At 32.3% G+C, this 10,661-nt stretch overlaps 1 long non-coding RNA gene across 10 annotated transcripts; it reads right to left on the reverse strand.

The window, feature by feature from the left end:
* Nucleotides 1-2,494: 2,494 nt before the first annotated feature.
* Nucleotides 2,495-6,733, reverse strand: LOC111025222 (uncharacterized). 10 transcript variants are annotated; one of them, XR_015792346.1, is made up of 5 exons: nucleotides 6,362-6,733; nucleotides 6,084-6,142; nucleotides 3,780-5,788; nucleotides 2,791-2,898; nucleotides 2,495-2,682 (listed from the first exon to the last, which is right to left on the reverse strand). It is a non-coding gene; the product is annotated as an uncharacterized LOC111025222 (long non-coding RNA). The 10 variants fall into 10 exon arrangements; XR_015792347.1 differs by having other exon boundaries at nucleotides 6,292-6,365; XR_015792349.1 differs by lacking the exon at nucleotides 6,362-6,733 and having other exon boundaries at nucleotides 3,780-4,012; nucleotides 5,736-5,788; nucleotides 6,084-6,285.
* Nucleotides 6,734-10,661: the final 3,928 nt, after the last annotated feature.

The raw sequence follows: 10,661 nt of genomic DNA on the forward strand, positions 1-10,661 counted from the left end.
CCATGTATTTTAACAATGTATCTAAACCACTTCCTTTACCTGTGTTGGGTGTGTTGCCCTAAACTCGTAGTTTGTATTTATGTAAAAACAAATTTATATTTGATAAAGTTATATTCAATAAATTTGTTGTTGAATTCATAACATTGCAATTATCTAATCTAATAAACTAAACATCCAAGGTTATTGTCATGTAATTGGGATAGTATATATATTTGGTATATATTTGATATATTTTCGATATACAAGTGGATAATGTCCCAGGAATAACCTAAAGGGTCTATGGTATATGGATAAGGCTGGGTACCTTATCCTGGCAACACTATGGATACAACCCACTTTGTAAATGTTACATACGACTCAATCCAGGTCGTGTGTATAGAGATATGGGAGTGAAGGTATCCTATACAATAATTTTGTATTAGACCAGACCACGAAATCGCAAATCTTTAGATGTAATGTTGTTGACTAACAGTTTGCTATTTCATAGGATGACCAGACAACTCATTCTCAATCTTGAGTGAGTTATGGACTCCTGCCCGTGAGCACTCGTTTTTTGATTTGTATGGGTGAGAGTGGCCCGAGTCGCCGACTCAACATTCCCACCATTTTGGGGACGAGGCCGAGTGGGGAGCTGGGAACATAACTACACAAGATGACATTCACTCCTCCCTGACTTTAGGAGAGTAGAGGAGTGTTCCCTTTAGTGCTTACTCCGGAACTTGAACAATGGGCCCCACCCACTCACTGGCCCGAGAGGGACTTTCGGTTACTGGTCGGACCATAACTAAATTGTTCATTAGAGGATCAACGGTATTTAAGGTACAAAATGTAACAGAGGGAAAAACGATAATTTGATCCATTTGTGGTTACAGACACTCGAGAAGGACTGACTTGCTGTTAATGGTCGATTTCCATGGACACAGAAATATTCTATAGTGAGAAGAGTTCAGCTGCGGGTTTTTAGTGGAGTAACATGTAGTTAACGTATGTTGATAAGGTGGTTAATGAGTTTAACCAATTAATCTCTTAACGTTGAAGCTTCTGATCTATAGGTCCATTAGTTCCCCTTGCTAGCTCGTAAAAAGTAATTAAAAACATTAAGTCTTGGAAGAAATTTGAATTGTTGAAATTTAAGTAAAGAGAATTTGAGTTAATTGTGTATCACACAATTTAATATAATGTATGATGATACATCATAGAACCATATATTATGAGAGAATAATATGAATTAGATTCATATGGAAACTATAGATTAAAGTTTAATGTGAATTAGATTCCTATTAAATATTATAGGTTGAAGTTTAATATGAATTAGACTCATATTAAATACTATAGGTTATGAGGGAAGTGTATATTTTGAATATGATTCAAATATCATTTGATTTAATTAAATTATATTTATCTAATTAATTAATTAAATAAGATTTAATTAATTATTAATTAAATTTAATTGTTTTATTAAATTAAATATATATTAAATAAATATATATATATTAGTTTTGTTAATTATGTTTTTATCGTAATTAACAAAACTACCACTTCCGAGCATTGAGGAGATTACTTCCCCTCCTCTCTCATCCCTCCTCCCTCCTCCCTCCTCCCTCCTCCCCTCCTCCCTGTTGTTAAAAAAACACAGGAGTTCTGTGTTTTGGTTGGTTTTTCCCTGGACAAAACTATATTGCAAACAACAACCTCTCTCTCTCATAATCTCGCAAAAATCAAGAAATTCCTTTTTGTTTTCTTTCCAAACACTAGTAGAAAGTCGGTCTTCAATGACAGTTAAATTCTGTCATTAACATCATTCATGACAATTATGTAATTGTCATCTATTAAGGCATCAAGAAAGAGGAGAAGATGACAAATTTGAAAAATTGTCATCAATGCATTTTCAATTACAGTTATACTTTGTCATGAATAGATTTTCCATCACAATTAATAAATGTCATGGAAAGTCATTTAATTACAATTTATAAGTGTCACTAAAACAATCAAATATTTTTGTCATTCTGTCAATAAATACCTAAAGACGACAATTTATAAATTGTCATTAACTAGTTTTTAACGACAGCTAAAGATTGACATGATTTTTTTTAACGATTATTTATAACTGTCATGAAAACTTTTGTAGTGATAGTTTTGATAGTCAATATTGCCAGTTTTAACAATCACGAAAAATTGTATAGTGACAACTTAAAAATGTCATGCAACATTAAATAATGACATTCGATAAATGTCACGTAAAGGTTTACAACGACAATTTAGAACTATCATGATGTACTTGATAATGTCAACATTTAATTGTCAAGAAACAGTTTTAATTTTTTATTTTTTTTGTCACGAAACCTATTTTGTTGACATTTATAAATGTAACTTTTCATATAAGCATGTTTTGAAATATTTCTAAAAATCGCTTTCCATAGTTGTACCTGTGCCTGCCAATTGTAACGTATTTTACATACAAGAACATATATATCCATTAATACACCAACCCACCTACAAATATAAAGTATATACATATAGTAAATTATATATACATGAACGAAGGTTTTCATGTCCATCAATCCCGTACATAAACAAACTATACCAAGTAACTACTAACCCAACAAAAAATGGCCCAACAATCATCTTTTAGATATTCCAAGTAGCTACCCGTCGTGGTTCTCCAGGCTGTTCTTGGAAGACCTAAACAATGGACAAAAACCTCAAATATTTCACAATAGTATATGCAAAAGGTCAAACTATAACAAATGTAGCTAACATATTACTATTATATGTTGTTAGAGTTCATACCGTGTAAACGTGAAAGGTCAAACTACAAAATGTAGCTAACATATTACAGAAACGCTCGGCCCTGCTTCCTTCAACCCTCGCTCCGACTTTGCATGACACATATAAACACTATATGCATGACACAAATATGAACAATAAGTCTTAATTGGCTATCTTTGCTGCAGGATAGCCACACAATTATCCAACTAAACTTTAAACCACACAATTATCCAATGATATATTATACTATATGCATGACACATATAAACACTAAGTCTTAATTGGCTACTTGCACAATTTTACATAAGCAAGTCAAGCCTAAAATCAATGCACGATATTCACAAAAGAGACCACATAAGTAGCCAGAACGGGAGAGAAAGACAACTAGAAACAAGATATGAACACACCAATCTAAACAACATAACTTTAACAAACACAAACGGAAACAGAAACATTATCTAGCACATGTCTCACTGCAAGAACAAGCTTTCACAATTAGTAAAAGTAATGAAATGAGAAAATATGAAAGACATAAAAGTTTGAACGCACTCCACTATTGCCAAAATGCTAACTTGTAAAGCACGATATAAAATAGAAAGTAAAACTGAGAGAGGGACATAACAAATGAAAACTAAGTTCTTCCTCCCCTCCCAATAATAAAATTAAATGAATGATCACCCTCTGTCTTTTGCACTATATATATGTACATCCTTTGCTCTCATTCAACTCAATGCAATTTATTACTTTGGCAATCATTCTGATCTCCTCCAATGTAGTACCCATGTATTTTATTTTCTTTCTCCACACCAAAATGAAACGAAACTATATATATACATTCTCCATTCCTTCAGAAGACATGAAAACATAATGTCTAACTAATTTTACGGGGTGGTAAATGACACAACGAATAATTCTACCATGACCAACATGCTTCTCAAGATCATACGATATGTTTCAGCTCAAGAATATAGTCAATAACATGAGGCGTTAACAGTGACCGAGAACCATACCTCAATATACCGTTACAATATATGTGGTTCATGCCGAGGGTATTGCCCAAATGTATTTGATGGAACCCTTCACTGAACAAAAATTTTCAATCTCCAACATGCGGCGGCCAACAAAACGACACTGAGTTACATGAACGGGGAAGCCAAAAAACAAGATAGCACATATACTACGAAAAGTATATGTGCGAGAGTATGAACTCTGCCAACTCCCTCCTGATCACATCTAAGTGCTCCTAGAGCATGACATCAAAGTACATCAAATATGGATAGTATGATTAAACTTGTTGTCAAACTTCAAGAGCATGAGATCATCCCATGAAAGACATCGTAGGGAGGACCATCCCAATAAAGAAACTACGATGACGTATAATGGTCATTAAAAGGAGAAGTTTCCTAGAAACAAACAAACTTGCAAAGATATGGAGGCTGACAAATATCTAAATATAGTATCTAACTTGGTTAGTCTAACAATTAGACAACTCTCATAAGGTATAATTTAACTAAATTAACATGGAAAAAATAGAAACCTTCCTATTTTTATTCCTATTCCTATTTCATATTCCCTAAAATATAGCAAATACACGCACTTGTTTTTTTTTCCTTCCCCACTCATTTTCCTTGTGTATATAGCAAAGGGATTGAAGAAAAATTATTATGATTGTTGTGTATATAAGAAAGTTATTACTAGTAATATTTGCAAATACAGATTCCAACACAACAAAATTGATTAAACAAAAACCAACCTACGTACACTTCTTCTACATCCTTTAGTAATATAGTATAAATAGAAACCTTCCAATATGAATAATACCACAATTGTAGGAAACCAAATGCAAGGAACTATATAGCCTCAACTAAGAAACTTTGCAAAGGAGATAAGTATTAAAACACCAATAAGCATAAACTCAAGAAGATGTTGTAGCATAGAAGAGAAGGAAAGAAAACGTTGATTATGTCATAGAGAGAAACTTGCAATATAATACTGTGCTCCAATCATTTAACAACAAAAATCCAATCTTTAGACAAATTCATTTCTTTCATAGACATCATTTCTTCATGAGGCATTATGGATGACACAACCATATGGTAAATTATTTCGGAATAAAATGGTCTATTTATTACAAACATATGGTACCTTTTTCCTCCTATGAATATAACCCAAGTTGTGATTGAGAGATCAAAAAATCAAGAAATCAAGCATGGTAAAATTTCCCCCACTATGGATATAACAGAGCCAATCTCATTGTGAGTGGATTTCTCACTCAACTAATATGTAAAGTCTAAGTTATATAACACTTTCCAAGAATGAGCTCTCTTTAGTCTACTTCAAATGAAGTTAGCTATAAACCTTGAATTAGCACTAAGAAATTTTAGTTTATTTCAAAATCCAGCACACTAGAATGCATCATCAAGGAGATTTGAGAAGTCATAGAATCTACGGAATTAATAGGTTTCATTCATTGTTGATAGTTGTGCCTCTCAAATTAACTTCAACAACTCTGATTGCCTTCATCAAAATTAGATAAATCATGCATTGGGATTTTGAAGGCAAACAATAAGATAATTCATGCATGATTTTTCCCATATGTCATATCAAAACAATTAAATATTAGCACAAGTAGTCAATATAATTGATGAGATTCCAGCAAAAGGGAGTCCAATATTAAGATATTACTTAGCAATATAAACTGAAACTCTCCCGTCGAAATAAAACAATGCATAATATCACTAGTTATACCATATAATACAGAGTAGGGCATGATGTTGACCGACAAAATAAATCCTTAATAACTAAAAAGTAAGAATAGAAACAAATGAAATATGAATTTCTCATCACAATAAATCCACGTCCAACAGAGAAATCGACCAAATCATGTGTAGAATGCAGGAAAATGTTTGTGCCATATGATAAACATACACAATCAATCATAATCCAGTAAAAATGACAAATCCTACCATTCTGTGAAGGCTTTGACTCGTGATTGGATTTGTTTGTGTTATTTTCTTTGCTGCAAAGAGTACAAATGATCAAGATGTAATGATTATATGCATCATAAACGGACCTCAAACAAAACCCTGTGTATTACAAAGTATGAACACATGCCTAAGTGGATCGATAAAATAAATAAGCAGTAAAGTAAGAACAAATGAAACCCTTCAACAAAGAAAATATGTAGCACCTTAAATGAGAACCTCCAACGGGCAATGGGGTAGTGATATGAATTTTTTCAAAAGAAAACTAAAATAAAATAAAATGGAAGATGAGGAGGAACTGCATGGAACCTAATAAACAAACTTCCTTACCTATTTTATCTCAGTTTATTCAAGTTACACAAAACCAACTCGGCAATCCCATCCATAAACTGAACAATTGCAGAATCAAGGCATCATAAATCATTTTAGATAGAATGAACCTAAAACAACATTTGATTGGCATATTTGCTAATAAATTTCATCTCCATGTTGAAAACATCAATTACCAAAATACTGCAAGATTAACAGAATCACCAACCTTCAAATTGTATAACTTCACAAGATTGACCTGAATAAGAATGAAAATGAAAAATAGGAAGGGGTAGTACTCCAAGATTGACGAACAGCAGTGATGGTCAGCGGTGGTCACGGTAATCAGTAGCGTTCGAGGTGTTCAGCGGCGTTCGCGATGGTAAGCGGTGGTCGTTGGGGTCAGTGGTGGTCGCGGTTTTAAAATCGTCACGACGTCATTGTCAATTGAAGCGTCGATTCGACCCTCACCCGTGTTGCATTGAACCGATGCCATTCGATTAACCTCCGACAACGTGCGATTCGACAGGGATTTGCGGTGGTCTACGGCATCATGGTGGTCAGCGTGCAAGAAGAGAAAGGGATAGTTAGGGATTGTGGCGTCGTGGTGGTCAGCGTGGAGAAGAGAAAGGGATGGTTAGGGATTTAGGGTTAAGGAGGGGTAAAGGAGATTTTTTTCAAAGGGGTAAAAGATTTTTAGAGAATACATAATAGAATAATAAAATTTAAAACTTAATTCATCTCAATCTAACGAGATATTGGACTTTAAGTTCTAATTTACCCAAAAATAGATCTCTGAAATTAGAAGATCCAGTAATTTAATTATCCTTAACGAAAAATCCAAAGCACAATTTAAATCTTAAAATAAAAATAACTTGAAAACTTGGGACGTTACAGAAATCATCTTTCTTAATATCTTCTTCCCCAACATTAGAAGCCTCATCTTTCTCAAAAGAGTCGAGAATTGTAATATTTAAAAAAACATATATTACCGACACTATTTTAGAATGGTCGGGAATATTAATATCTCCCGACTATTTCAAAAATAGTCGGGAATTGTAATATTTAAAAAAATAAAAAACAGTAGCGCCCAACAATTTATTAAAATATTGGTGTAAAGTCTACTATTCAAATTTTTTTCTAAAAATAGTCGTGAGTGGTAATTTAAAAAAATTAACAAAATTTTTTACCGACTATATAATAAAATAGTCGGGAATAGAAATCTCTCCCTTCTATTTCAAAAATCGTCGGGAGTGGTAATATATAAAAACAAAATTTTACGCGACTATTAGGCAAAAGCGTCGGTAAGAGTAACTTCACCCAGTGTCGATAATAAAAGCGTCGACAATATATTCCTTTCCAGATTATTTTAGTCAATAGTCAGCAGAGTTTCGACTATTATTCTTTAATCGAGAAAAAGATGTTTGCCCAGCGTCGAGAATAAAAGCGTTGGAAAAAACTCATAATTCTTGTAGTGTCAGCGATCGATTATGTGAATTTGTGTCATCTAGGTAACGGATCTTGAACGACGGCGGGAGGAAGATAATGAACTTTTGGTTTTTTTAGAAGAACATTGAAAACATATGAGGAAGAAAGAAGTTCGCAAAATGACGTGGTTTGATTTAACTTATTTTAATTGTAATTACCTACAATGAAAAAATGATTACTATATTAATATTATACTTGAACATTTCATAAAATCAGCTTATTTTGTTGGTGTTTGGTGTACACATGTGTCCATAAGCCTTAGTGGTCTTCAGCGTTCAATTCACACAAGTAACTAAATATGTTATCATTATATATATATATATACTTTAGAAAAAGAAATATCTACTAAGTTTTTATTTTTCACTTTATTGACTTGTTTCTATTTTCTTTCAAAAAGTTACCATTAATATTCTTAAAAATTTAGACAAGAATCTAATAAAAAAAACAAATTCTCAAAACTAAGATTTAATTTTGGAAATTTATATCCAAACTTCAAAATTTTATGTTATAAAGATTTAAAACTTCATTAACCTAACTAGTTCCAATTTAAACTCAAATTAATTCCTAACCATTCGATTAAGTTGATTACCTTTCATTCCAATATAAAAAAATCAGAGTATAATTTAAATGTGAATATTTTATTTTATGGAATGCTTGGTAAAACTAAAATTAACTTATATTATTTTTTTATAAAAATATATTAATAGAGGGTTGAAAAAATAATTTAAATTCATAGAGCTCAAACTCGGGATCGAATAGAGGAAGGGCACAATTACCCTAAGCATACCACTCTAACAAATATCATCTTCTACTTGTTTCATGCAGTATTTAGGGAAACTATTAAGCATAAATCTATATTCCATGCGACCGAACAATCTCGAAATAATTAATATCGTTAACGAAGTTGCAGTTTTTCCGACAAGAATGAAACGCGCTCAACATCATTTGTTTTTGTATATCATACGTTATCAAGATGATCTAGGTAATTGTCATGAAATACTTGAAATTTTTTTATTTTCATTGACAATTATAAAATGTCATAAAAGCTTGAAAATTTTCGTCATTTGCCGTTTTTTGCCGCCAAAATCGCGCCTCCACCATTTGTGATAGTTTTCCACTGTCATTGAAATTTCGATATTCGCGACAGTTTTTAACTGTCATAAAACTTACAAAATCCAAAAAATAGCGTTTTTTCCTGCCAAAAACGCGCCCCCATCATTTATGACAGTTTTTTTTTCATCCAAACTTTTTTACTGTTCACAACTGTCATGGAAGACCAACTTTCTACTAGTGAAAGAGGATCCCACAGTCCGGTTCTTGTTGCTAGAGTCAAAACGAAGAAACTTCGTGGTAGTGTCTAATTTTTGGTTCGTGCATTTGGGTTCGCTTGTTCGTTCCGAACCAATTATGTGCTTGAGGAAAGAGAGTTGTTAACGGTCTACAAAGTAAGTCGTTTTCTTCCTCCCAAGAGGCTTAGCCTCCATTTTAATAGAATTATTCTGTTTTTTTTTTAAAACCGGTATTGTTGACTGAATCATAATTGTAGGATATATAGGTTTTAAGTTTTTTAAAACCTGTATACCCTACAATTACCTCAATTAGTTGTAGTCCTTGTAATATTTATACCACGTTAGACGAATGAGCAAATATGGGCATTTACTCAACTTATTGAATTTGTTTAGTGCTTAATGGCGTGCCCTCACTTGTGCATGCCTACTGCTTACTCGTACGCCTTCCTGCGTGTCCTGCACAACGCGCGTCCACATAAACACACCCACTTGCCTGCATGGGTGTGTGCGTACTGTAACCATGCGCGCTCGTCTAGGTAATCATTTAATCAACAAAGATTAATGCCAAAAATATTTTCAATATACCCAAATGCACTTAATTTAATAAACCATAAACAAACGACGTTACTAGATACACCATTTTCCTTGATGTGTTCAAGCAAGCCACTATGTTGCTTCAATAAAATTTAATTTTCAATTTTAAGTCCAAGCAACCATTTGCTTCCTTGAAAACATACCTACAATGAGAAAGCTTAACCAAAATACTTTGGTACTCGTTTCTTGGGTCATTCATTGTTAGTGAGCATAGATTTTGGAACTCATTTCAAATTTGTTCCAACATTTTTAGTGTTCATTTTCTACAGGTAAAAAATATCGAATTTATGACCAATTTTGCCACATGACAACTTTTTAACATGTATATATATTATATACTCTACTTCCTATGGAGAATTATTTCTTGGGGCATAATTTAATTTAAAGCAATTGGGTCCAATATCACTTTTAACTCCACAAAAATGATAAGTAGGTACAAATTTGACATTATGCATATAATTTAATTTTGTATGAATATGCTTAGACATAAATTTAGATTTTACATGCATATTTGTCTTTCCATACTTAGCTTAAATTTACCATTTGCATTGACATTTGAAGCATTGAATTTAGACAAGTAACAAAAATAATCTTTATGTCCATACTTGCCACATGAGAACCAAATAACATATATATGCACAGATTTATTTATTTCAACAAATTTATGTACCATACTTTCCTTTGGGAAATTCTGTTTTGGGCCTTTGTGAAAATTTGCTCTTTTAGAAAATGTTCTAGAATAATTTCCTTTGGGAAATTCTCTTTTGGAGCTTTGTGAAAATTTGCTCTTTTAGAAAATGTTATAGAATAAGTAGTTTGAGCATATTTCAATTAAATCACTTAGGTCCAATATAGTTTTAGAACTTGAAGGAGTAGAACATTCATCTATGTGCTCCAAACCTCTTTTATCACCATAAGGCTTACCTACTTCAATTATTTTGTCTAATCTTCAAAATATTTCTCTCATCACAATAACTATCAATATGCAAAAAATCATTGGTAGCTCTATTTTTCAAGCATCATTTTAATCTATCAAAGATTTATTCTCTATTGATAATGTCTTATACTTCTTTGATAATTTAACATATTTAGAGCTAAATTTTTCCAAATCATGTTGCATATTTTAAAAAACATCAAACAATTCATCATATGAAGGGAGTTTATGGTTTACCTCATCTTCATCGCTTTCGAAAAATGATTTATATAAAATAGCAAAACCTCGCTCCGA

This window comes from Momordica charantia (genome assembly GCF_013281855.1).
Source record: "Momordica charantia cultivar OHB3-1 chromosome 7 unlocalized genomic scaffold, Mcharantia_2.0 BLBB01000007.1, whole genome shotgun sequence".
NCBI lineage: Eukaryota > Viridiplantae > Streptophyta > Magnoliopsida > Cucurbitales > Cucurbitaceae > Momordica > Momordica charantia.